A 27,353-nucleotide genomic window follows, 5' to 3' on the forward strand; every position below is an offset into this window, starting at 1 on the left:
GAGTTAAATTCTTCCACATGTGATTGTGGCATGAGAAATTCATACTTGTAAAGGTTTCTAGGGTAGAAAGGCCATTCCTTCCAAGTTCAGAATTCCAGATGAGAGTAAGTGGAGACAGTGAAAGTTGGAGTAGAAACCTGATGCTCCATGACTCCATATCGGCCCTTCCCCCCCCCCCCCCCCCTCACTTCACCCCACCCCCATTGAGAGGGCTGTACAATTGCAATTCAGGGCTGGGAAGGCTTTTTCCATCCAACCTGCGATGGAAGGCATTCTTAGACTACACAAAAATACCCCCTTTTATGTACCTCTGATAGCCCCAATGGTAAATCTGCTAAGGCTACAACTAGTGCCATTTTGGGTTGCAAGTGGGCCACACAACTTGATGTACCATCAATTGGACTCGAGACACGATGAAGATCCAAACTGTGGCTTTAATCAGCTAGTTGTTAGCCCGGTGGTCGACTATAGAGAAAGGCTGACCGCCGGGAACTCTGGGTATTTATACCCTGCCCCGGAGGCGGGGTCTACTTACCTCTCGACCAATTGGTGAGCAGTCACATGACTAGTCCCAGCCAATCGGACGAGAGGCACATGACCAGCCAGAGCCAATGGGAAACCAATGCTCTGCACCAATGGCAGTGCTCACATTCATACCACCACATTCACCCCTTGTGGAGAAAGAAGGCGGGGGGGTGTAAGTGGAAGAGAGGGGGGGGGGGGTCCGAGGACTGGTGATATGAGCAGCGTAAATCGAGAAAGGTGGGCTGCCCACTTGCTCGTGGCAAAAAACAATACTACTACTACTAACTTAAGGTGCAACAGAATAACAACAAAGTCCAAAAAATGTCCCATGGTCGGATCAGATGGACACAATCAGCCTGTCGGGTGCCTGTGGTGTTCTGGAGGACCGTTGCAGTGGAGCTGGTGACATCGGGCCAATGGTCGTCCTTGCCTCGGGAGCGTCGGTCGTAGATGTGTCTCCATACCCCGGGCCGGTGGTGGAGACGCTGCAATCGGGGGAGAGGGGGCATGTGCGCTGGGTCGTGGGGGCGCTGGGGGGAATTGGAGTTGGGGGGAGGTGTTGATATAGGGGGAGAAGGCCGCATGCCGGCGGGTGCCAGGTCCCGAAGTGAGACCGTATCCTGCCAACCGTCGGGATACTCCACGTACGCATACTGCGGGTTGGCGTGGAGTAACTGGACTCGCTCAACCAACGGGTCGGACTTGTGCACCCGCACATGCTTTGGAACAAGATGGGCCCGGGAGTGGCCAGCCAGGTCGGGAGAGGGGATCCTGAGGACGACTTCCTGGGGAAAACCAGAAGACGTTCATGAGGTGTTTGATTAGTGGCAGTACAGAGGAGAGACCGGATTGAGTGAAGGGCGTCGGGGATGACCTCTTGCCAATGGGGGATAGGGAGATCGCTGGACCGTAGGGCCAGCAGAATGGTCTTCCAAATGGTGCCATTCTCCCGCTCGATCTGACCGTTACCCCGGGGGTTATAACTGGTCGTCCTGCTAGAGGCTTTGCCCCTGCTGAGCAGGAATTGACGCAGTTCGTCACTCATAAAGGAGGAACCCTGGTCGCTGTGGATGTACGCGGGGTAACCGAACAGGGAGAAGATGGATAGGAGGGCCTTTATGATGGTTGTTGTGGTCATGTCGGGACAGGGAATGGCGAAAGGGAAGCGGGAGTACTCATCAATAACACTCATGAAATATGTGTTACGGTTGTTGGAGAGGAGGGGACCCTTGAAGTCTATACTGAGACGTTCAAAGGGGCAGGATGCCTTGATCAGATGCGCTCGTTCGGGGCGGTAGAAGTGCGGTTTGCACTCGGCGCAGACGTGGCAGTCCCTGGTGACGGTCCTGACCTCCTCAACGAAGAAGGGCAGGTTGCGGGTCTTAATAAAATGGTAAAAACGGGTGACCCCTGGATGCCAGATAGTGCCTCCAATATCGCACAGCTTCGACTATGGCCTGTGCCTCCTTTTCCACCGAGGAATGGCGGATTTCGGAAGCGTGGAGGGTTCGTGAAAAGAAGGCCACGGGTCTGCCCGCTTGGTTCAGGGTAGCCGCCAGAGCTACGTCAGACGCATCGCTCCCGACCTGGAATGGGAGGGACTCATTGATAGCGTGCATTGTGGCCTTTGCGATATCCACTTTGATGCGGCTAAAGGCCTGGCGGGCCTCCATCGACAGGGGAAAGGAGGTGGACTGGATGAGGGTGCGGGCTTTGTCGGCGTAGTTGGGAACCCACTGGGCGTAGTTTGAGAAGAAGCCCAGGCAGCGTTTGAGGGTTTTGAGGGAGTTGGGGAGAGGGAGTTCCATCAGGGGGCGAATGCGTTCGGGATCGGGGCTTATCACTCCATTACGCACTACGTAGCCAAGGTTGGCTAGATGGTCAGTGCTAAATACGCACTTATCCTTATTGTAAGTTAAATTGAGGTGTTTTGCGATTCGGAGGAATTTCTGGAGTTTGATGTTGTGGTCCTGCTGATTGTGGCCGCAGATGGTGACGTTATCGAGATACGGGAAGGTGGCCCGTAAACCGTGCTTGTCGACCATTCGGTCCATCTCCCGTTGGAAGACCGAGACCCCATTTGTGACACCGAATGGAACCCTGAGGAAGTGGTAGAGGCACCCATCTGACTCAAACGCGGTGTACCTGCGGTCACTCGCGCAGATGGGGAGCTGGTGGTAGCGGACTTAAGGTCCACCATGGATAATACTTTGTATTTCGCGATCCTATTAACCAGGTTGGAAATACGGGGGGGAGGGTACGCGTCCAGCTGCGTAAACCTGTTGATGGTCTGACTGTAATCAATGACCATCCGGTTTTTCTCCCCATTCCGAACTACCAGCACTTGGGCTCACCAGGGACTGTTGCTGGCAGTGGTGGACAGGCCAGGGTGTCAGCTTGCCCAATGGCAAGTGGGCCCCCTATATCAAATAAAAATGCAATAAAGAAACAAACACAGACAACTGTTTTAGTAATAAAAAGGAAGAAGAAAAAAAAGAGAACAGGACACAAATAAGCAGTGGATGAAAAGGAACGAAGCAGGGGAGGTAGTGGAAGGATGTGGAATAGGGGGGCCCGGGTTGGGCATAATTAAGGAAATTCCATGTTTTCAGCAAGAGTGTGTAAAATTAAAGATAAAGTTACAATTCGTGATTTGAGATGGTCGGCAACTTCAAAGGATATCAAGCAGTAGTCTTGGTTCAGCCGATACATCGGTGCGGGGCCCGGAGAGTCAAGAAGGGGCCCGTGAATCTCTGAAGGGCCCTTAAAAATTATAATTAATTAGATAAATAAATCTCCAACTTCTTTCCTGAGATTTGTATTCTAACTTAATAAAATATAATTGTTTTTAAAAAGAGCAATACCAAATAAAAATGCAATAAAGAAACAAACAAATAATCACTCAGTGTATGAAGGAACGAAGCAGTGTTAAATGGATGTGAAAAGGAGTGGAGGGGGGGGGGGGGGGGGGGGGGGGGGGCTGGTTCACCCGAGGCTGACATAGTTGGAAATCCACGTTTTCAGCAAGAGTGTCTGAATTTAAAGATAAAGTTACAGTTCGTGATTTGAGATGGTCGGCAACTTGAAAGGATATCAAGCAGTACATAGGGTCGTGAGGTCACCGAAAAGGAGAAGCGGTACCTTTGACCGTGAATCATGAGGTCAAAGATATTGAAGTGATAAGCCATGATCGGTAAACACAAAGGGTTGCGACTTGTAACACTACACTGGGCGGCACGGTAGCATGGTGGTTAGCATAAATGCTTCACAGCTCCAGGGTCCCAGGTTCGATTCCCGGCTGGGTCACTGTCTGTGCGGAGTCTGCACGTCCTCCCCGTGTGTGCGTGGGTTTCCTCCGGGTGCTCCGGTTTCCTCCCACAGTCCAAAGATGTGCAGGTTAGGTGGATTGGCCATGCTAAATTGCCCGTAGTGTCCTAAAAAAAAGTAAGGTTGGGGGGGGGGGGTGTTGTTGGGTTACGGGTATAGGGTGGATACGTGGGTTTGAGTAGGGTGATCATTGCTCGGCACAACATCGAGGGCCGAAGGGCCTGTTCTGTGCTGTACTGTTCTATGTTCTATGTTCTATATGTACACTGGTATCAAACTGGACATGTTAACTTAATGTCTTACTATAGTCGGACCAAACTTCTAAGTTTCAACAGTTGTCTCAGTTGCTTGCTGGTGTGAATTGTCCACTGGACAGTGGATTGTCTCCTCTTCTGAAGCTGCATAGGCCACAGTAGTATTGACTAATGAACATAGCCTATTGAAGTGTAAATAAGTTATTTTATATTTTTTATCAAGTAGGGGTTTATCTGGCATTCCTTCAAGTTATTCTTGCAATCATCAATATTCATTTTTCCCAATGTGGGCTATTTTTAATTAAGTTTTTATTTCAGGAATATTACCCCTACCAGAATGGAAAAGAAAAAGCATAAATCTGGGTCACTAAAACGCAAAGGACAAAAAGAAGCAGAAAGGAAGGAATCAGCCAAGCGATGCAGGCCTATTTCAGAGTTTATAATACCACAAGCACAATCCACATCAATATCCAGTTCTGCAACAAATAATCAAGAAGCAAGAAACAATGCTGAAGGTGATGATGCAATGACATGCGAGTTACAAGAACAGAGAAGAGCTACTTTGAATGTAGAGACAAATACAAGTGCATCCATTACTAATCAACCCAGGCCCAATATTTCTTCTGGCTTCCTTGTTCCGGTATCTGTACTGCCTGTAGTTGCAACATCTGAACACATAGCTTCAACTAGTGACAGGGAATCTGATATTCCTTCAATCATAAATAACTTGGTTTCTGAAGCACATCCTGTAAATGAAAGATCAATTACTGGAATCTTCCAATATCCATCATGAGCAAAGCTAAAACAGTTTTTTGCTGAACATCCACTTCAGCCACTTGATGATCTGCCATTTGATGCTTGTTTGTATGAGAGGAAAATTATGAATGACTCAGTCCCAAGAAAATGGCTAACATATAACAAAGAAAATAGATGCTTATATTGGTCATACTGCTTTGCCTTTGGATTTCCCAACACTTGTAATCCATCACCCTTTGTACGTGGCTTTAGTGACTACAGGCGTATTAGCCAGATCTTGACTTTACATGAATCGAAAACAACACATGTCAGAAATGCTCAGCAATATATCAGTGTGCTTAATGATGGCACCTTAGATAATTTTTTTTGCAGCGTCACTAATTAAAAGGAAAGAAGAAGTATTGAAGCAGAGAAGTATTGTCATGAGGATTATAGACATCATAAAGATGTTAGGCAAGCAAGCATTTCCTTTTCGAGGTCACAGAAATGAATCGGCCTACACTCTAGATAACGAGGTTCTGAATCATGGCAATTTTTTAGCTACAGTGCAGTTGATGGCAAAATATGACCCCATTATGGCAGCTCACGTTTCTGCAGTGCAAGACAAGTCTAAACAAAAAATCAAACGATTAGAGCAACAAGGAAAGGCTCAAAGTAAAGGCCGTGGTGGACTTGTTACATACCTGAGTAAAGCAACAATAAACATGTTAATCAAAATTATGAAGAATATGATACAAGAAAGAATTAGTCATGAAGTTTCTCAAGCAAAATATTATTCTATTCAGGTTGATTCAACACAAGATAATTCATCCATCGAATGGAATTATTATTCGGTATGTGCTTAAAGGTATTATCTGTGAGCGACTACTTTCAGCTGTGCCAAGTAATGATGGTACAGGACAGGGATTTTTTGATCTATTGATTGAAACATTACAGCATCTTAAAATTGACCCCCAAAATGTTTATCTGATAGCACAGATGGCGCTGCAAGATACCATGGCCAGTATAATGGTTTACAAAGTAAAATTGTTGATGTGGCTGATCAACAAGTTCATATATGGTGCTATGCCCATGTCTTGAATTTGGTGATAACTGAAACAATAAAATGTTGTGTGCCTGCAGTTTCGTTTTTCAATTTTCTCCAGAATATAGCAACTTTTGTGAAAGCATCATACAAGAGAATGGCTGTCTGGATAGAATTTGTTGGAAAACATTTGGGACAAGAAAAAATGAAACGATTAAAGCTAATTGGTGAGACCAGATGGTCAGGAAAATCCAATGCAGCAACAACTATATTTGGACGTTTTGATGATGCCGCTGCCAGTACTTTCGTAAATCTATTGACATGCTTATCAATGATACAAGATTCAGAAAAGTTTGATGCAAAAACAAAACATGAAGCAAATGTTTTACTTCAAAGTCTTCTAAAGTTTGAAACCATATTGACAGCATTTACTTACTTGTATATATTTGAAACTACAACCCTGTTAACAAGTTATCTACAGACAAGTGGTTTAGATATGTTCACTGCATGGAGTTTGATAGATTCAGCTACAACAAAGTTGAAGGAACAGACAAGAACATTTGATAACGTTCACAGCAAGGCTTTGGAATTTGTAAATAAATGTAATGACAGGATTTCGGGCAGCACGGTGGCCTAGTGGTTAGCACAACCGCCTCATGGCGCTGAGGTCCCAGGTTCGATCCCGGCTCTGGGTCACTGTCCGTGTGGAGTTTGCACGTTCTCTCTGTGTCTGCGTGGGTTTCGCCCCCACAACCCAAAAATGTGCAGAGTAGGTGGATTGGCCACGCTAAATTGCCCCTTAATTGGAAAAAATAATTGGCTAATCTAAATTTATAAAAAAAAATGACAGGATTTCACAGATGAATATGGATGAAAATCAAACATTGGAAATTGATGCGTTGGAAACAGCATTGCCAGTTAAGAGGCAGAGGAAGAAGAAAAGAATGGCAGATGAGCTTATTGATGATGAAAGAAATTCCTCAGATTCTCTAGCTGATTTTCGAGTAAATGTGTTTAACCTAATAATGGATCGCATTGTCCAGTCACTAGAATCACGCTTTGTACAACACAAGCAGTTGTATAAATATTTGTCCTGCTTGGACCCAACAAAGTTTAAAACTATTGCAGAGAAGGGCCTTGAAGATGAAGCATTGGAAGGTATTATTAAGCTGTTTCCACAAATCAGCAAAGATCAAGTAATATTGGAATTGTTTTCTTTTGCTTCAAACTTTGATGCATTAAAGCTATTGCTTAATGATGTGAGAATATGTATTCCAGTTGCAACAATTGTAAAATTTGCAGCACTTGCCCATTGTGTGTACTAAAAATTCTGGCATCCAACAGACTTCATGACAAGGCATATGATAACCTTGATGAACTTTATAAAGTTATCTGCACATTATCAGTTATTCAAGTCCAATGTGAGAGGACATTTTCAAAGCTAAAGATCATAAAGACAAGGTTAAGAAATTCGCTGTCTGAGGAGAATTTGGAATCATACATGTTGCTACCCATTGAAAAGGAATTGTTAGATGAATTGGATGCAGAAGCAATTATTGGCAGATTCGCACAATCATCTAGCAAACACAAACGATTGCTCTTAATATAGTGGACTGCATGCAATGCTCTATTGTGCTTTTGAACTATCTGTTAATGTGTAAATTATGCAGTAAACTATTTAAAAATATCAACCAATTACTTAAAAATTTTTTAAAAATTAAAAATTCAATTATAACATTCTGTATTTACATTTGGTATCTACTGCCAGTAATATTTACAGTACATGTACACTGTAATTACTAAGAAAGACACATTTTTTCCACAAACATTTTAATTGTACCCTTTTTTCCATATGTATTTTTTGAAAAATTTATTTATTCGTTATGAAAATTAAATGATAGATAGTATTGTAGTTGTGGGTGGGCCCCCTTTGTCTCCTGGCAACCAATATTTTTAGACCCAGTTCGCCACTGGTTGCTGGCCTCAAATAACTCCTTCCTTAAGGAGCCTCTGGACCTTGGATCCGATGAAGGTCCAGTGCTGGGCACTGTATGTCTGTAAGTGGCGACAGGTTTACAATCTGGGGTGAGATTAGCAAACAAGGAAGGTGGGTCCACTTTGAGGGACGTGAGGCTGCAGACAGTAAGGGGAGGAATAGGACCGCCATATTGGAAGGTCAAGCTCTGCAGGTTGCACTGGAAATCCAGGCCCAAGAGTGCCGGAGCGCATAGACGGGGGAGAATGAGGAGTTTGAAGTTGATGCAGCACCCGGTGATTTGGATGGCGTGCGAACCCGAGGCCAATTCGATTTTATGCTTAACTGGGTGGATGGGGAGCGTGCAGCGTCTTACCGTATCAGGGTGGACGAAACTTTCCGTGCTCCCGGAGTCCAGTAGGCATTTCGTCTTGTGTCCGTTGAGCTGGATCGTTGTCGTAGTCTTAGCAAGCGAGCGTGGTTGCGACTGGTCGAGAGTGATGGAAGCAAGTCGTGGCGAGAGTTCCAGGTCATCCTCGGTGGCAGAGTAATCGCTGGCAGGGCCTTCCGTGTTGGCCGAAGATGGCGGCGCCCAGGACCCGCACGTGGAATCGGGGTCCCAAGATGGCGGCGCCCGTGGGGACCTCGTGGCAGCTGGGGCCAGCGTTAGTGGCGTCTGCGGGCCGGTAGGGGCAGCTGGGAGCGAGGGTCGGGAGGACCATGGGCCTGTTGCGGGGGCCGGGAGGCGGGACGGAGAGGTCGGTGCGCGGCACGGGGCCATGGGGGGGCCCAGGGGGGGGGGGGGGGCAATCCACGGTCGCTGCACAGAACAGCAGCGAAAGACTTGGTCTGGCAGACCACCGCGTAGTGGCCCTTCTTCCCGCAGCTCTTACACAGAGCGGAGCGGGCCGGGTGGGCCGGGGTGCTTGTAGAGGCCACAAAAATAGCAGGGGGCCCCAATAGCTTGTCGGGGCGTCCCGCAGCGCTGGCCTGGGGGGGGGGGGGGGTTTGGGGTTCACGGAGGATGGGGGTGGCGCGTGCCATGAAGTCCAGGGGGTTGCTGCGCGGCCGGGGACGTATGGGCGGGCGTTCAGGTCGGCGAACTCCAGGGAAGTTGCAAGGGTCCGTGCCTCAGCTAGTCTGAGGGCTTCTTTTCCAGCAATCGTTGGCGGATAGAGGGGGATTGCATGTCAGCAACGTAAGCGTCTCTGATTAAAAGTTCCATGTGCTCAGTTGCCGAAACTTGGAGACAGGCGCACATTCTCCCTAGAGCTGTGAGGGCCTGGTAAAACTCGTCGAGTGACTCACCAGGGAACTGTCGTCAGGTGATGCCGTGCGTATACTTCGTTGACCGGCCGGAGAAAATGTCCTTTGAGAATCTCCATGGCTGCATCATAATTGCTTTCGTCCTCAATCATTGAATATACCGCCGTGCCCACGCATGAGTGGAGGATGTGGAGTTTCTGCTCCTTGGTGGGTTTGCTGGCTGCAGTTGTGGGGTAACTGTTGAAACACGCCTGCCAGTGTTTAAAGATTGCAGACGCATTTGAGGCATGCGGGCTGGTGCGGAGGCAGTCAGGCTTGATGCGTAGCTCCATTCCAAAATTCTAGCTGATTAAATTGATGTACCATCAATTGGACTTGAGACACGATGAAGATCCAAAATTGGACAGGATGGGGCCCTTCAGTGACCATTAAGTGACCACTTAAGGGGCTTAATAGGTGAATGGGCCGGTTTCCCGCCTGAGGTCGTGTCATCCTAAGCGGTAAATTGCATCTGAGCTTGAGAAGGAGCCATTCCTGGGGTGGGGGTGGGAGGAGGAATCCCACCCACTCAGTTTAATGCTACCACACCTCCGGTCTCAGAAACTGCATTTTGGGGCGAGTTAAATTCTTCCACATGTGATTGTGGCATGAGAAATTCATACTTGTAAAGGTTTCTAGGGTAGAAAGGCCATTCCTTCCAAGTTCAGAATTCCAGATGAGAGTAAGTGGAGACAGTGAAAGTTGGAGTAGAAACCTGATGCTCCATGACTCCATATCGGCCCTCCCCCCCTCCCCCCCCCTCACTTCACCCCACCCCCATTGAGAGGGCTGTACAATTGCAATTCAGGGCTGGGAAGGCTTTTTCCATCCAACCTGCGATGGAAGGCATTCTTAGACTACACAAAAATACCCCCTTTTATGTACCTCTGATAGCCCCAATGGTAAATCTGCTAAGGCTACAACTAGTGCCATTTTGGGTTGCAAGTGGGCCACACAACTTGATGTACCATCAATTGGACTCGAGACACGATGAAGATCCAAACTGTGGCTTTAATCAGCTAGTTGTTAGCCCGGTGGTCGACTACAGAGAAATGCTGACCGCCGGGAACTCTGGGTACTTATACCCCGCCTCGGAGGCGGGGTCTACTTACCTCTCGACAATTGGTGAGCAGTCACATGACTCGTACCAGCCAATCGGACGAGAGGCACATGACCAGCCAGAGCCAATGGGAAACCAATGCTCTGCACCAATGGCAGTGCTTACATTCATAGCACCACACAACTGAACAATCAAACGTCACTTGATATTACTTGTTGCAATCATAGCTCTACACCAGGAGAATGCATTTGGAAAACTTGCACTCTGATATTATTTTACTCAGCAGTGTAAAGAATGAAAGAAATACTGTGGCGCACAATTTGCAAATAACTGAAATTGGGCTGAATTTTGTACACCTCTAGTGGCCGAACATTTCCCGTGGTGGTGGTGGGCAGGTAGAATGGGGTGGGTGCCCATCCCACCAGCTCCTCACCCACCCCTGAGCTCTCTCTATAATATGGGGATGGGCAGGTTTCCGATTTCTGTGTCTGCCCCCATGTTTAAATACATAATTACGGGGCTTGTTATCACCCAACTGACCCTGATAATATGTTGCTTACACCATAAAATATTTGGCTTGGGCAAGTTGGAAGCAGGAAGATGGTTTCTTAACTTAAAAGTTTATAATGTGGGAAGGGAAGGGGCGGGAGGGTTGATCACCGCAACCTGCCCCTGGCTGATCACAGGCTGACTCCCCCCCACTTTGGTCGCACCCCCCCCCCCCGTTCCTTCCTTAAACCCAAACTTTGTGGTTGCAGAATTGGGTCAACGTAGAGCATGTTGCCTCCATGCTGGTGGGGTTTCTAGTTAGGGGGTGAGGTTGGCTTGGGGGGGAGCAGATGGCATGACCCCCATATTATTCTTCCCATTGTTATTGCCTTGCAAATAGCCCAAATGTTCTTGAAGAAATAATCTTAACCTGAGAATCACAAATTGCCATAGATTTCTCTATCTATCTATTACACTACCCCCATCATTAGCTTTGTGGAAATGGAAACTCAGTCTCAAACAGGATTTCTGCACTTGCATATGAATTTTCTATTAACCTCACAATTGAAAGGTAAGTCGAATAATTGATTGTGTAAATACCCTTCTCGCAAAGTGATCATTGTTAATCATTGCCAATCAACCTCTCTCTCTGCAACGCTGAACAATTAAAGTCCCATTTCCTTCAGGTCTTGAATTGTTCTTCGAAATTGTGAAAATGTCAATTTTTAAAAAGTCTTTTCCTTTATGGTGTTTTAAAAAAATGATGTTGATTGAAGGAAATGTATTCTACATTGCAACAGTGACTATGCTTCAAAAAAGTGCTTCATTCCTGTTAAGCATCTAGGATGATCTAAAGTTGTAAAAAGCACAATATAAGGCGAGTGCCAGCCTGGCACTGTGAGAGTGCCACCTGGGTGCCTGCCTGATATTGCCAAGGTGCCCAGGTGGCACTGCCGGCTGGCATAGGCACTGGCAGGGTGCCAAGCTAGCATCTAGTGCACTCGTACGATTGGCCAGGGTGGCTGATGAGGGCATTGGGGGGTGAGAATCGGGGTCCCTCCCATAGTGCTATCGGGCTGGGGGGTGGGGGAGGTCGCAGAACATTTGGGGGGCCTTGGAGTTTAGAGCAGAGCACCCCACTGTACAAAAGGGGCTTTGTATGGCCTCGGCTGCCCAATCCCCATTCAGACCCCTTATTCAATGTGAGTCATGTTGAAATGCCATGTATTTCTTGGCATGGTGAGAGCCGAGAAACACAAGGATAAACGCACTCGTTAGGGGTCTTTGTTGCCTTTTGGGAGAATCGCACCCACAGAGTCGATTGAGATGGCAGAGGGAGGTCACATGATACAGCCCTTATGTATAAAAATATACTATATTTGATCTAACAGAGAGAGAGAAAGAGAGACTGCCACAGGGCCAAAAGCCTGACCTTCTCTCTCTTTCTTTTGAAATGACTTTAATCAAAGCTGAACTTTTTGCCACTTGAAAACCTACAAGGAGATCTCATTGTTGCAAACTGAGAGTTCTGAAATGAGGATTCCAAATCAACACCACCGCCTCCAAGAGAAAATGCAATCAATCAGTCACAACGGCAGACTGACCTACTCCAGTTAGAAATGCCAGTACCAGCTCTGACTTATAATTTCTACCTGGTCAAGTTTTAATGTTAGTGGGATGGGAGATGGTGGGGGGTGGGATGGGAGATGGTGGGGGGGGGGGGGGGGGGGGGGGGGGGGGGGGGGGTCAGGGGTTGTGTGTTGTCTTTGCATTTGTGGGAAATTAGACCTATTTGTACGTTTTAAACCTTTTACTAATTTCACCACTTTTATTTGGGTCGGTTTTCACAGTCAAACTAACTCTTTATTTGTTACCTTAAGGAATCAGGCTGGCTTATGTCTTTCACTGAACTATAGCAAACTTAAATATATTGCCAAGTTAATTGAACTGGACTAGCCATAAAGATAGTGTGGCTAGTGGTGCATGTTAGAGGCTAGGAATCCTGCAGCGGGTATCTCAGCTCCTGACTACCCCCCCCCCCCCCCCCCCCCCCCCCAAATAAAACGCCTGTACACCATCTACAAGGCACAAGTCAGGAGTGTAATGGAATACTCTCCACTTGCCTGCAGCTCCAACAACACTCCAGAAGCTTGACACCATCCAGGAAAAAGCAGCCTGTTTGATTGGCACCCCTTCCACAAACATTCATTCCCTTCCTCAAACATTCATTCCCTTTTTGTCATCAGTGCACAGAAGCAGCAGTGTGTACCATCGACAAGATGCATTGCAGGTGCCCACCAAGGCTTCTCAGACAGGACCTCCCAAACCCACGACTGCTCCCATCTAGAAGGACAAAGGCAGCAGACACATGAAAATACCACTACCTGGAATTTCCACTCCAAGCCATTCACCATCTTGACTTGGAAATATTTTGCCGTTCCTTCACTGTCACTGGGTCAAAATCCTGGATCTCACTCCTTAACAGAACAATGAGTGTACCTACACTTCAGCAGTGTAGGTAGCTTGCACAACACCTTTTCAAGGGCAATACATGCTGGCCTATCTCGTGAAGGCCACACTCCATGAATGAATTAAAAAAGTTAACTCTGTTACCCTTGTCCGCAGAATTCCAGTAACTTTGTGGGCAAAACACTTCAAAGCTGAATTGTGCATGAACCAGTCTGACCAAGCGGGTCACCACCTCACCTCACCAGATTCATGGGAAAGATTAGGATATCCTATATGCGACATTGCTTATCCCTTTGATGGCCCGTTAAACTGAAAGGTCTATTTGGTATTGTACTTAATTACTGTACCTCATCAAGTGCAATATCCTTCTGCAGAATAAATTAGCTGTTATTTAACTCATCATTTTGAAATGAGAGAGCATTTTCACCTAATGAATGATGGTGAACAAAAACAGCAACTTCTATGTTTCAATTTGACGGGCAAGTGAAATGAGTCCCTTTCGTCCAAGAACTACACATTCCCTTTATGTTCATTAGAGTTGGTAAGAAAACTTAACGTTGTATATTTCTAGGTGCATCACTCCAGACTTGGGCAAGGAACAGCGAGGGCTTGGTGTGGTTGAAAACTTTGGTGAAGGGGGCCGCCCTTGGCTGCCCCATTGGTGCCCAGGGATGCAATCTTAATTGATGCAAATCCATATGGACCTTCAAATGGACAGGCAGCATGTCTGAGTCCGGCACCAAGCCGATTTGCAGACGCAGTCCACAAAAGGGTGGAGCTCTCTGCCTGCCCTTCATACTAGGCAATACGTGAACTAACCCAGTGGTCCTGAAAACAGCTGCTGGTGGCAGCTCAGGAAAAGACCCTAAAAAATGTGTTTTGGATACCTCACGCGCAGTCAGGAAAAACAGGAATGCTCTTCCTGGATTGAAAGATATCCCATCGATCCAAGCTTGACCAATCGCCCCAGGGTCAACATGCTGGTTGGCTCAGAGCAGGAGGCAGTCTCCTGCCCTGCCAAAACCAGTCCGCCTCAGTATGGGTGCCCATTTGTTTCCTAAAACCCATCAAAGGCAATAAAATTAAGTCCAAACCAGAAAATGACTTGAGATTCCTGATGCTGTCTTTCTTTGGGAAGAAATTTAAAATCATATCTGTATTATTGAGATGCTCCAATATGACTGCATTTGCTTATCTTATGATTCTATTATGTCTTCCACTTTTGTCTACTCCCACATCATGATATCTTCATATCCCATACAAGAGTACTGCTGAATTTAAGAGTTGTTTAATGCTCCAGGCATGTATCTTTTGGGAACTGCATTGAGGATTGACATTCATCTCCAGTTGTGATCTTAACTGACCTTACACAAAGAGAGGTAATGGACTCAGTGCATAAGAATTCACCACTACTTATCTTAACAGCTGTAAATGGTCAAAAATAATTCAGTAAATTGGGGGAAACAAATCTCCTTGATGAGGTTAAAGGTATAGTCCCCACAGATTTATTTATTAAGAACATTTATCTAAAGCAGCTCCTTAATTTAGATTTTACATTGCTCGGGAGGCCTTGGCTACAATCACACAGATGCAAAAGATTATTCAATTACAGAAACCATACAAAGTCAACCAGAATTATTTTGTGAGCTGCTTGTAATTCTGCATGTCCTCGAATTAGCTTGGTGATGTCTAACTGCGAACGACCCATAACCTTGCTGGGTGAGTAACTTATGCAGCTAGACTTAAACTCAGCCGATATCTTGAGCACAGTGACCAGCCATCCTGGATTTTGTGGAACAGGCCACAATTTCACTTTTCTCCCACCTTCCGGGTCAGGCCTTCTGGGATGCATTTAGTCCCGGATTTCTCCTGTTGCCAGGAGATTTGCACACATATCAGGTTTGGCACGTTCTTTCATTTCTGTGCAAACATTAGCCCCAGCATGTACATAGTTTATGGACAGCTGATCAAGTGGGTTGGTAGTGTGTAAGGCCCCCTAACCTCTTACACACTCCCATCCCCCAACCCCCTTTGGTCCAGCAGCACAACCCCCCACTCCCTAGCTCTGCTGCAGGCCACCAGTCATACAGGGCAGGCAGAAAACCCCTGCCCGCTCTTACATGTTTGTGCCTATGCCAAAGTGTCCCTTAAACTTAACGCTGGAGTTGGTCCCCCTGATATCAGAAATATCAATCTGGTGCAGTGCACATTGGGTGTGATGCACATCAGACGGACGTGTAATATAGATGGTGTAAAAATCAGGAACATTGTATAAATCACGCACGGATCAGGCAGGCTGCAAATCTGGCAGGATGCAAACCAGGCAGAGTTGTAATTTGCGTAGTGATCAATCAGTCACGGAGACAATTGAGCGCTGGATCATCGGGTTGGCAATCGGGTGCGCAGTCAATCGGGTAATTGTAAATTGGGTTCGGGGTCAATCGAACACTGGATCGGCTGCGTTGGCAATCGGGCATGAGGCCATTCGGGCATGGGGCCAAAGTGGTGTTGCCGAGGCACAAACAGATGTGGGTTGTAAATTGGATCCGAGGGTAAATTGGACACTGTTGTAAATCGGGCAGCCAATCTGTACTGCCAGTTTTTTGTCGAATGATAAAAGTCAAGAAGTCCCTTGTGTCGGTTGCATTATGATTGGAATAATGTTAGTTGTCCATGGTTTCAAAGTGGAGTAACTTACAGCATCGAATAACTTGGGCGCGATCCAACAAGCACGCTGTGCCCGAAACAATCCCCAACCGCCCCACACCCCCTCCCAGCCTGAACGCAATATGGGAGGTTCCGCATGCCCCCCCCCCCCCCCCCCCAGCATCCACGCCAGGCAACCCCGGTCCGATAGCACGCATGCAAGAAAATGCCAGCTGGCTGGGTGCCACCTGGTTGCCAGTCTGGCAATGGCAAGGTGCCCAGGTGGCACAAGTCAGGCCCCTTATTCAACACAGGTCATGTTGACTAGCCGTGTGTCTCTCAGCACTGCAAGTGCCGGGAAACAAGCGCCTAAACTCATTCGCTAGGGGACTTTGTTCCCTTTTGGAATGATCGCACCCAAAGTATTATCATATTAACACTTCACAGTGCATCACATCACTATGTCCACTATTTAACGTGAAGCTTGTTTAAATGGGTTAATGCCTTGATGGCAATAGCACAAATGGAGCCTAACACAAATAGATCTCTTTGCACAGCAATATCGTTCAGTCGAATTTGCAGATCCACACAAGGTAACATGCAGCAAAACAGAATTTAGAATTCTAATGTAACGAGGAGAGGTGGTGTGATAAATTGGACATCAGTCTTTTGCCTTCGGGTGCTGGTTCCACCTGTCCGCTGCCTGTAATGGTCAATGTGAAAAGAGATTGGGGCAATGTCAAACCAGTTCCAAGGATGCATTGTCAGTGTTAAGATGACTATCTCACTGAAAAGTGCTGTGGCACATCTACTTGTAGGTATGACACAAATGTGTAGGAGGGAATGTTTTTCTGAGACTGAGACAGAACAGGAAGAGCATTCCTGTGCTCCTGTGAAATAGCGTGATGAATGCACAATGCTAGTTTTGTGGGTCTGAAATGGCATCTCGATACTTGCATTATTCAGCAAAAAATGAATTTAAATGATAATTTATTTTTCTATAACAGCTGTACTCGAGTTATCTTTCTGACAGAGGTATTGAGCCTAGCTCCTGTTTTGCCATCAATTTAGAGAGGAACTCTGTGCATTAAACTGACAGGTTTTAATGGTCGTCTTCATTGGCAGGTAAAGTGGCAAAAACCGTCCCAGTGTGAGGATAAATCATTGCTCATGTATCAGTTTCCCACACGAGTGCCATAATAACAATAATAAAGTTGATGGAAAATTTATATTCCATGCTGCTAATTGAGATGCTGAAGTGGATTATAACCCGAGCCACTTTTTGAAGCCAATCCAAAATCAGGAGGGCTCCTTTAGAAATCACCTAAAATTGAGTTTTAAATCACCACTTGTTTTGGGTCTAATCCAGTGAACTACATCTCCCTCAAGGAAGATATCTATCAAAGAGATATTACCTTCTTCCAGATAACCTTTTTTAAAAAAAATTAGCTTGGTAATAATGACCTGGAGTCTGTTCAGAAAATTGTATCTCCCAACTTTGGAGTTGACAAGAGAGGGATTCTTAAAGTCCACATAGGATACAATATGATACGCTATATTTCACTAACTGTATGATCCAGGCAAGCAACCACGTGGAAGTGATGTTGGATTGAAACAAAAAGGTTTCATAAGTTTATGTAACTACACACTCTACTCCCCAAAGGGTCTCCCACAGTTGTGCCAGGGTTTTTATATCCAGGGCACCCCTGGTTAAGTGTTTTACTATGCTGCAGACATGTCTTAGAATATCCATTACATATTTGAAGCAAAGTGTTACCTTAAATCCCCAAGTGTTTCAGCTACCTGACGAACTGGTCATTCCAGAGCTAATGTTGGAGCTTAGTTAAAATATCCATCTCACAGCAGCCTGGAAAGCACTGACATGAAGGTTCTTTTCAACACCTCTGTCTTTCTGTGGAACCTTTCTAGTCTATTGAATTGAATTACATCATCCTTGGCGGCTGTGGGTAAACCCCTCCCCTTTTTATAAAGCTATTTCGCCTGAGCGGTAGTGATCCTCAAAAGGTAAAGCAGCCTATGGCCATCTGGGACTATGGAGACTTCACTTTTTTACATTATTATTGATAATAAATTGTTGAGGATTGATTTTTATATGAACACTGTGAGCATTCAGCTGGTCAATGACTGTTTGCATTATCTTCCAGGGGCAATTCCTAAAATTGCCTTTACTTGTTTCTTATTTTCACAATCTGTGTGTTTTTTTTAAAAGGTTTAAAACTTTACAGAATGGTCAGTCTAAGGTTTTTTTGTTCTGTCACGTCACCCTGGGCTATTGCGAGGTCAATTCCAGCGCCAATTGACTCGGAGTGCCAACACACATAGAACATAGAACATAGAACAGTACAGCACAGAACAGGCCCTTCGGCCCTCAATGTTGTGCCGAGCCATGATCACCCTACTCAAACCCACGTATCCACCCTATACCCGTAACCCAACAACCTCCCCCTTAACCCTACTTTTATTAGGACACTACGGGCAATTTAGCATGGCCAATCCACCTAACCCGCACATCTTTGGACTGTGGGAGGAAACCGGAGCACCCAGAGGAAACTCACGCACACAGGGGGAGGACGTGCAGACTCCACACAGACAGTGACCCAGCCGGGAATCGAACCTGGGACCCTGGAGCTGTGAAGCATTTATGCTAACCACCATGCTACCCTGCTGCCCCTACGTGAAATTAAATGTTGGGCAGGATTCTCCGGACCCCCAGATGGGTGTTTCTCGGCAATGTGCTGTTCCCTGGCGGCGGGATTCTCTCTTCCCATTGCTTGTCAATGGGATTTCCCATTGAAGCCACCCAACGCCGCCGGGAAACCCGTGGGTGGGGTTGCGCTGCCAGCGAGAGAAGAAAATCCCGATGGCCAGAGATTTCCATTTGTTATTCTTAAAATACCTGAGGACCTTGCCTGTGTCCAATAAACTGCAGTCACCAGGTTTGTAAAATTTAAAAACAAACAACGGCTTTTTTCATAGAATTTACAGGGCAGAAGGAGGCCATTCGGCCCATCGAGTCTGCACCGGCTCTTGAAAAGAGCACCCTACTCAAGCCCACACCTCCACTCTATCCCCATTACCCAGTTACCCCGCCCAACACTAAGGGCAATTTTGAACACTAAGGACAATTATAGCATGGCCAATCCACCTAACCAGCACATCTTTGGACTGTGGGAGGAAACCAGAGCACCCGGAGGAAACCCACGCACACACGGGGAGAACGTGCAGACTCCGCACAGACAGTGACCCAAGCCGGGAAACGAACCTGGGACCCTGGAGCTGTGAAGCAATTGTGCTATCCACCATGCTACCGTGCTGCCCCCACTAAAAGGTAACCTTTTATAGTTTAACAGTAATATGATGAAACTGACAAAAATGTAATTGACTACATAACAAGCCTTTCCCAACCTCCTGTCCAACTCACCCACTCTATGTATATACACACACACACGCAGACAACAAAGAGAGAAACGGTGGTGGAGAGGGAAGAAAATAATGATCAAAATAAAGGGATAAAGGATCTCTGATGCACTCGGTTGGCTTCCAGTTAAAATCTTTCATGTGCTCAAGCTTTTGTTTCGATACTTCTTCCTTCTAGGTTTGAGGTGTTTCTCTCTGGAAAGGTTTTCTCTGTAGATTCAAGATCATTTCATATATATGGTAAAGATGTGCCAGGCACTCACTGGTTTTAGAACAATAAAACAGTTCTTTACTTCACTGGCAGAAGAGAGGGAGAGGCTGTTCCTTCTCCTTTCAAGGTCTGATCACTTCTGACCAGCTCTCTCAGAAGCATCATGCAGGAATCAATCATTGACTGTTGTCAGCCAGAACACTATCCCTGGCCAGCCCACAGGTTGCCAATCAGCCAATCAAACTGACTTTCTCCGAAACTGGTTCCTAAGTTCCACCTGGCACTGACAAGTCTGTTTTCTCCTCTCCAAAATATAAATCCTGGAACACACTGCCCTGACTATTGTTGCTCGTTCTGGGTGAGTGTGCTTAACACTCAATTTGGCTCTGTTTCGTTCGTTAGCTTTGGAGTCGTCAGGTATCGTTAAGATACCACCACAAGTTTCAAGTTCAAGTTCAAAGCAATAAATCCATACACCAATTAGTAAGTTCAAACAAGACACGTTTATTATATTACAGTAATCTACTAATCATGCATATAAAACTATTAAGACTAGGCTAATCCTACCACTAATAGGCCAAATACTTATCTGGATAATGGGACTGCCGGATCAGGGAACAACGGCCTCTAGCTTTGTCCTGGGTCCGCAGGCTTCCGGTAGTTATGGACTAAAGGGGGTCAGGAGTGTCTACTCTCGTAGCGTACGTTGTGATACTTACTTGCTGGCGGCTACTGTCCAGACCTCTCCTCCTCAAGGTTCTTCTGCTGCAGCAGTGTTCTGCTGGAAGGGCTGGCTGGTCAAGGAGAGGCTGGCAGAGAGAGAGAGCTGGGGTCGCGGTCTCTGTCTTATACTCCTCTCAGGGTCTTGCGCCCACCTGGGCGGACCCTCTATACTCTCGCAATCGATTGGGTCTCTTCCCAATCGATTGATTTGAATTCCTCAATAACGGGGCAGTATCTCGATCACTGGGGCGGTTCTTGGGACTTATTGTTTTGGACTTCTTTGGCGCCGAGAAGTCTGGCCTTCCATTCAATGTATCGATTTGTGTTTACCTTGTTTCCATTGTGCCTGGGGATCGCCCGGTTTCGCCTCATTAGTATTTTAACTGGTTTCTTTTCACAGTGCTGTCTGGTTTCTCAGCAGTCAGAACTGGTTTCTGCAATAGTCTGAATATACAAGCGCTTTGCAAGCTGCTTCCTTTTACAACATGTCCAATTTCCCTGCATTCTTTACAATCTTCCATTTTGTGTTGGGCAGTGGTCACCCCAGGTGGCTACACTATCAGGCTGCCTCCGCTTGAGTCCATTGCTTAAAGGCACATTGCTGTGGTCTGGAGTCACATGTAGACCAGACCAGGTAAGGATGGCAGATTTCCTTCCCGAAAGGACATTAGTAAATTAGATGCGTTTAACGACAATCGACAGTGGTTTCATGGTCATCGATAGACTTTTAATTGCAGGTTTTTATTGAATTCGAATTTCACCATCTGCAGTTGCGGGATTTGAACCTGGATCTCCAAATCATTACTCTGGGTCCCTGGTTTACTAGACCAGAGACAATACGCCACTACGTCACCGCCTCCCCCCTCGGAGTAGCCTGTCTGACTCTGCATCTGGCTTGTATATGACCTTTTTTATTACATCAGAATCAGATGGATTCCTTACACTTGCATTTGCCTTGGGAATGCTCTCCCCCACAAGATAACAAATCTCTAACCCTTGTGACTGCTGGCCACTTTCCTTCTTCTCTGGATCTGCTGATCCCTCACTCTTAGAACTTCAAGTGGCTGCGACTTCCCGCCATAACCGGTTCACATCGCTCTGAACATCTTGAAGTTTGATGCACGATCAATTGCACAAAGACGAGAGTTGGATACAACTGAGGCTTTATTGCTCGAAGATGTGTGGCCTCCCACAGCAGCTGGCGAAATGGCTGCGGCATGGAGGACACACACATTTATACTCTGCCTACTGGGTGGAGCCAGCAGGCAGGGACTACCGTCGTACCTGTAGTACAGGTGCTACCATACATCACCTAATATAGGTGCAACAGTGGTTTACCACATTGTTCAAAAATGCTTTGCTCAGCACTTTCAGTTGCTTGAGCCGACACAACAGCTTGGTCCAAGGATATCTTGGTTTCTGCCAGCAACTGCTTCTGAATATTTAAGTTATTGATCCCACAGACCAACCGGGCACGCAACTTATCGCGAGCAAAAGTTCTGAGGTCTGGCTACAAAAGCAGATACAGGTTCTCCAGAACCTCTAATGGCTGTATGGAGTTTATAGCGCTGTATAATATGGGGGTTGTAATGGTCCCTCACTAGTTACGCCAATTGATCAAAGGGTTTAGGGGTCCGGAGCCTCTGGAGATGTTAGGCTTCGCATGAGGCTGTATGTTTGTGGGCCGCAAACTGTATGTAATATTATTTTCTGTTTATCTTCTGCTGTGATTTTGTTGGCAATGAAAAAGTATCGAAGCTTTCAACATATTGGCCCCAAGTTTCAATCACCGGATCAAATGGATCAATTTTCCCGAAAAGTGGCATAGCTATTTGATTGCAGATGATCTTTTATCTCTTAAGGGCCACTCTTGCCCCTTTTCAATTTTCAACGAGTTTCCTTCAACTGGGTTAATTTCTTGTCGCCAATGATTTGATTTGATTTTATTGTCACATGCACCGAAGTACAGTGAAAAGTATTTTTCTGCAGCCGAGGGAACTTACGTACACAATACATACATAGTAGACAAAAAGAATAATCAACAGAGAAAATTAACAAATGGTACATCGACAAACAGTGATTGGTTATAGTGTGGAACAAGGGGCCAAACAAAGCAAATACATGAGCAAGAGCAGCAAAGCTGGCTTTGAAAGCAGACCAAGCAAGCCAGCAGCACAGTTCGATTCCCGTAACAGCCTCCCTGAACAGGCGCCGGAATGTGATGACTAGGGGCTTTTCACAGTAACTTCATTGAAGCCTACTCGTGACAATAAGCGATTTTCACTTTCACTTTCACATAGGGCGTCGTGAATGGTGTTCTTACAGGGAACAGAGCAGTCCAAGGGGGAGTCGTTGGGGAGTCTTGTAACTGTGGGGAAGAAGCTGTTCCTATGTCTGGATGTGCGGGTCTTCAGACTTCTGTAATTTCTGCCTGATGGAAGGGTCTGGAAGAAGGCAATGCCTGGGTGGGAGGGGTCTCTGATAATGCTGTCTGCCTTCCTGAGGCAGCAAGAGATGTAGACAGAATCAATGTGAGGGTGGCAAGCTTGTGTGATGCATTGGGCTGAGTTCTTATTTTTAGGAAAAATTTTATTGAAGCATTTGTAATTTTCACAGTTTAGCACATTGACATTTCCTCAAAGAAAAATCTGCGTGGGCCGACGCATGCAAAAAACATAAAAAACAATGTCCCCCTACTCCCACGCCCTATTCCCTAATTACCCGTATACTGATTTCCCTGTCCTTACCTAACACTGCCATGCCCCCTATTTTCTTCCCCCACCCCTTACTGCTGATGTTCAATTTTCTTTAAAGTAGTCGATGAACAGCTGCCACCTCTGGGCGAACCCCTGAGTTGATCCCCTCAAGGCGAACTTGACTTTTTCCAGGCTGAGAAACCCCGCCGACCCACACACCTGACTTTGGGGGCTCTGAGTCCCTCCAGCCCAGCGAAATCCATCTCCGGGCCAGCTGGGAGGAGAAGGCCAGGACATAGGCCTCCCTCTCCCCCTTGGCCCCCGGATCATCCGATACCCCAAATATTGCCAGTTCTGGACACGGGGTTACCGTCCCTTCCAGGACTTCTGACATAATGTCCGCAAATCCCTGCCAGAATCCCATCAACTTTGGACATGCCCAGAACATAGACACATGGTTAGCCGGGCTACCTCCACACCGCCCACATCTATCCTCCACCTCTTCAAAGAACCTGCCCATCTGGGCTACCGTCATGTGGGCCCTGTGGACCACTTCGAACTGGATCAGGCTAAGTCTGGCACAGGACAAAGATGAATTGACTCTCTTCAAGGCTTTTTCCCACTTTTCCATTTCCAACTCTCTTCCCAGCAACTCTTCCCACTTCCGCTTCACCTCCCTGATCGGGGCCCCCTCCCACTCCATCAACTCTTGTATATCTCCGAAATCCTCCCCTCTCCAACCCCAGTTTTTGACATCACCTTATCCTGTAGTCCCCTCAGGGGGAGGCGAGGGAAGCTTGGAACCTGCCTCTGGACAAAGTCCCGGACCTGAAGATATTGTAACTCATTCCCGCCCAGTAGCTCAAACTCCTCCTCTAGTGCCTTCAAGGTCAGAAAGCTCTCCTGGATAAATAAATCCCCAAATCGCTCGATCCATGCCTCTTGATCCATCCACCTCTTGAAGCCCACATCCAGCCTCCCCGGGACAAACCGGTGATTGTTACAAATCGGAGACCACACTGATGCCCCCTCCACTCCCATGTGCTGCCTACATTTCCCCCACACCCTTAGGGCTGCCACCACCACAGGGCTTGTAGAGTACTGAGCGCCGTTAGTGAAGCCTCCAAACTCGTACCCTTGCAGGATGTTGCTTCCATTCGCTCCCAGGCCGACCCCTCCCTCACAACCCACTTCCTGACCATCGATACATTGGCCGCCCAGTAATAATTTATAAAACTCGGGAGTGTGTCTCGTTCTACACTTCCTGAAGTCGATGATCAGTTACTTGATCTTTCCGACATTTAGAGAGAGATTGTTTTCAGTACACCATGCAACCAAGTGATTTATCTCCCTTCTGTAGTCTGATTCGTCGTTGTTTGAGATACGGCCCACCACAGTCGTGTCATCCGCAAACTTATAGATTGAGTTGGAATTAAATCTTGCCACACAGTCGTGTGGGTACAGTAGAGGACTGAGCACACATCCTTGCGGAGCAATGTTGTAGTGGGAGGCAAAGCGAAGAGGAAGTGTTAAATCACAGCGGTGATTTATTTACCGAAGAAGAACTGTATGTAGAGAACAGAACAGTCCCAAACTTACTCTGAAAATATCCCAACAGCCAGATCCGTGCCTAAGCACCCGATAGGCTGATGTTCGCACACTCTTGTCCCCATAGGCTCCAGGCAGGTCACATGGACGGTAATGGCATGAGAATTAGTCATAAGCCATTGGCAAATCACATTGCCACCTCCCGCTGGCTTGTCTGTACCAAATGAATTTACCTGATGTAGCTGCAATTTCTGCGCTTGTTCCACTTCACAGCAATTTTCAGCAGCGAAGAGCTAACAGAACACTGGCTTAACCTGCCAAACTCATTGAGGTTTGCTGCTGCTAGCTCTTCAGTTCAACTTGAATGACTAGCCTGCAGTGTTTGTTAAAGGTTTAAAAATTACCTTGGAACTCTAAAATGCTTTGTGCATTCAGTTACTGATAAAAATAAATGCCTGCTGTATGTGGAAGAAAGACCACTTGCTTTCAGGTAGTATAATAATTGATGGCATCAATTCTTTAGCTCCCCCATCGCCTGCTGCTTTCTGCCTAAGTGGCTTAAACATGTCATTTGCTACAATAACCCTGATAAACTGCGCTGACCTATGGAGCTTGATGCCATCTGTCAACAAAGAGTGTCGATGACATGTGCAGCCCGACGATGTCTGAAGCACACCATTTGGAAAAGAGCTGTGCTCCTACCTGAAAAGGGGATTTTGATGATTGACTGCCTTTTGCCTCTCTTAATTATCTCCTTGTATTTGCATCATCGGCCAGAAATGCTGAGTGGATGACATATCGCAGCCTCCTCCTGTGGTCCCCATTATCACGGCTGCCAGTCTTCAGCCGGTTTGATTCACTCCATGTGATGTTACGGCTGAATACATGATACAAGAAAAGGCTACGGGTCTTGACAACATCCCAGCTCTAGGGGTGAAGGCCTGCGCTCCAGAACCAGCTGCCTCCCTGCGTCCCACTCAGACTGTTACCACACAGCTATACTGCTAGTATCTAGCAAGTAAAGTGGAAAATTGCCAAGTTAAGTCCTGGCATGAAAAGCAGGACAAAGCCAAATAGGCTCATCACAGCTTCGTCAGTCTACCCTCAGTCAGCAGCAAAATGATGGAGGGTGTGATTGAATGGCCCTCACTCATCAATAATCTGCTCATCGATGCCCACTTTAGGTTCTGTCAGGTCACCCAGCTCCAGATCTTATAATGTCGTTGGTCCTAGCACTGGCCGATGAGCTAAATTCCAGAGGTAAGGCCAAGATGCCAAGCTTGCATTTTTGACGTGTACGCATTCGGGCCGGGGATGCTCTGCGTGGGTGTTGGTGGGGGGGCTCCCATTGTGCATTCAGGCAAAGCCCACATCCCATAAAAAGTATATAAACTTACATCGGTATGATATCTGTACTGTATCTACTATAGAGTGTTTCAACACAGCAACTAGTGGTAAAAGAGAAGATGCAGAGAAAACCAAAAATTTGGGCATGGCAATTCTGCCAAAATTAATGGTACAGCATCATCATCATTTCCTTCTTTCAATTCCTGGCTGGCAGTTGACCAAGTGACCAGATGGACAGAGTCACCACCGGCCAGGTGGGAAACCATATGCAGGAGGCTGCAGACAGGGATTCGAGAGGATGGCTTCCAGCAATCAGCAGGGATTGAGCTACAGATCATTGCTTATGAAGGGGAGAGAGAGGCTGTGATCAGTAGAGGGGAGCATGACAGCTTCCTTGTGGATGTAGAGGAAGCCCTGCTGGACCTACGTGCCCGAGGATGTTCTGTAAAAAGTACCTAAAGTCTGAAACTCGGAGGCGGACTTTCAATGAAACACACAGCACTGAAGCGCAGGGCCCTGGCCCATGGGGGGCCCCATACAGAGAAGTGACTGCTATGGTGAAAACACCATGGGAACACCAATCAGAGCCTTGGGAGCTCCAAGTTTGCTGATAAGCTCATTGAGCCTATCAGCAGGCAATACAGAACAACTTAGGGCTCTGACTGGTGGACTTCCCTTTACAGCAAAAAAACAGTGTGCCAGATGTTAAGAGGTGGTGGAGACTTGGAGCAGTTCAGATACAGATCACCTGAATTGGTGTGAAGTTTCTGAACTTTCATTGGCTAAAGGTGAAAAGCAGCAACCATGTTTCTGGTATTTGGTCTGGCAGGCAGCCTGAGGCAAAGGTTAGGCTGCTGACCCAGATTGGTGCGTGAGCCTGAGAAGCCTTCAGTGAGGTGAGGAGGAAGCGCTGGCCAACAGCTGTTGAGAGGAGCAAAGGGAGTGACTCTTGACCTCCAGACCAGAGCAAGCAACCAAACAAAAAACAGGCCACCAGGCCAGATAGCCAGCAGCAGAAGCCAGGAGCACACGCGGTCATCAAAGGTCGAGGCTCGAGGCCCAGCCAGCCAGGTGAGAGGTGAGCAGAGCAGCAACTGGGATGTGTGAATAAGGCCAGGCAAGTGCTGCCATCATGTCTCGGGAAATCGGGGAGCAGCAGCCAGTGGGAGGGGTGTGACCCGACCAGAGCTAGAGGCTACCTAGGCAGGGCTGAGAGTGAGAGGGCTGGGCTGTGTAGCAACTGGACTGGGCAGCGAGGGTGAGAGAGAGTAGAGGCCAGGCCAGATAGCCATCAGCTAGTCAGTCGGCCAGGTGCACATGCAGTCATCGAGGGTTGAGGCCCAGCCACCCAAGTGAGAGCTTAGAGGTGAGCAGAGACAGCGTTGTGGGCAGGGCTTGGTGGCATTGTGGGCATGGCTCAAAGCCATTGGAGATGGGGCTCTCAAAGAGGGAGAGCACAGGGCCCCAAGAGTGTAAGTCCCCCTCTGCTGAAGCTGCTAACTTCAGCCTCCATTTTGCTGCCAGCTTTCCTTCATCCTGGATAACCTACATAGCAACTGT

General features: G+C 46.9%; 1 protein-coding gene across 6 annotated transcripts in view; it reads left to right on the top strand.

Moving 5' to 3' along the window:
• The window catches only part of pitpnm3 (PITPNM family member 3), an 856,450-nt gene that overhangs the window by 600,328 nt on the left and 228,769 nt on the right, over positions 1-27,353 (top strand). The window lies entirely within an intron of this gene.

Source organism: Scyliorhinus canicula, chromosome 12 (assembly GCF_902713615.1).
Source record: "Scyliorhinus canicula chromosome 12, sScyCan1.1, whole genome shotgun sequence".
Taxonomy (NCBI): domain Eukaryota; kingdom Metazoa; phylum Chordata; class Chondrichthyes; order Carcharhiniformes; family Scyliorhinidae; genus Scyliorhinus; species Scyliorhinus canicula.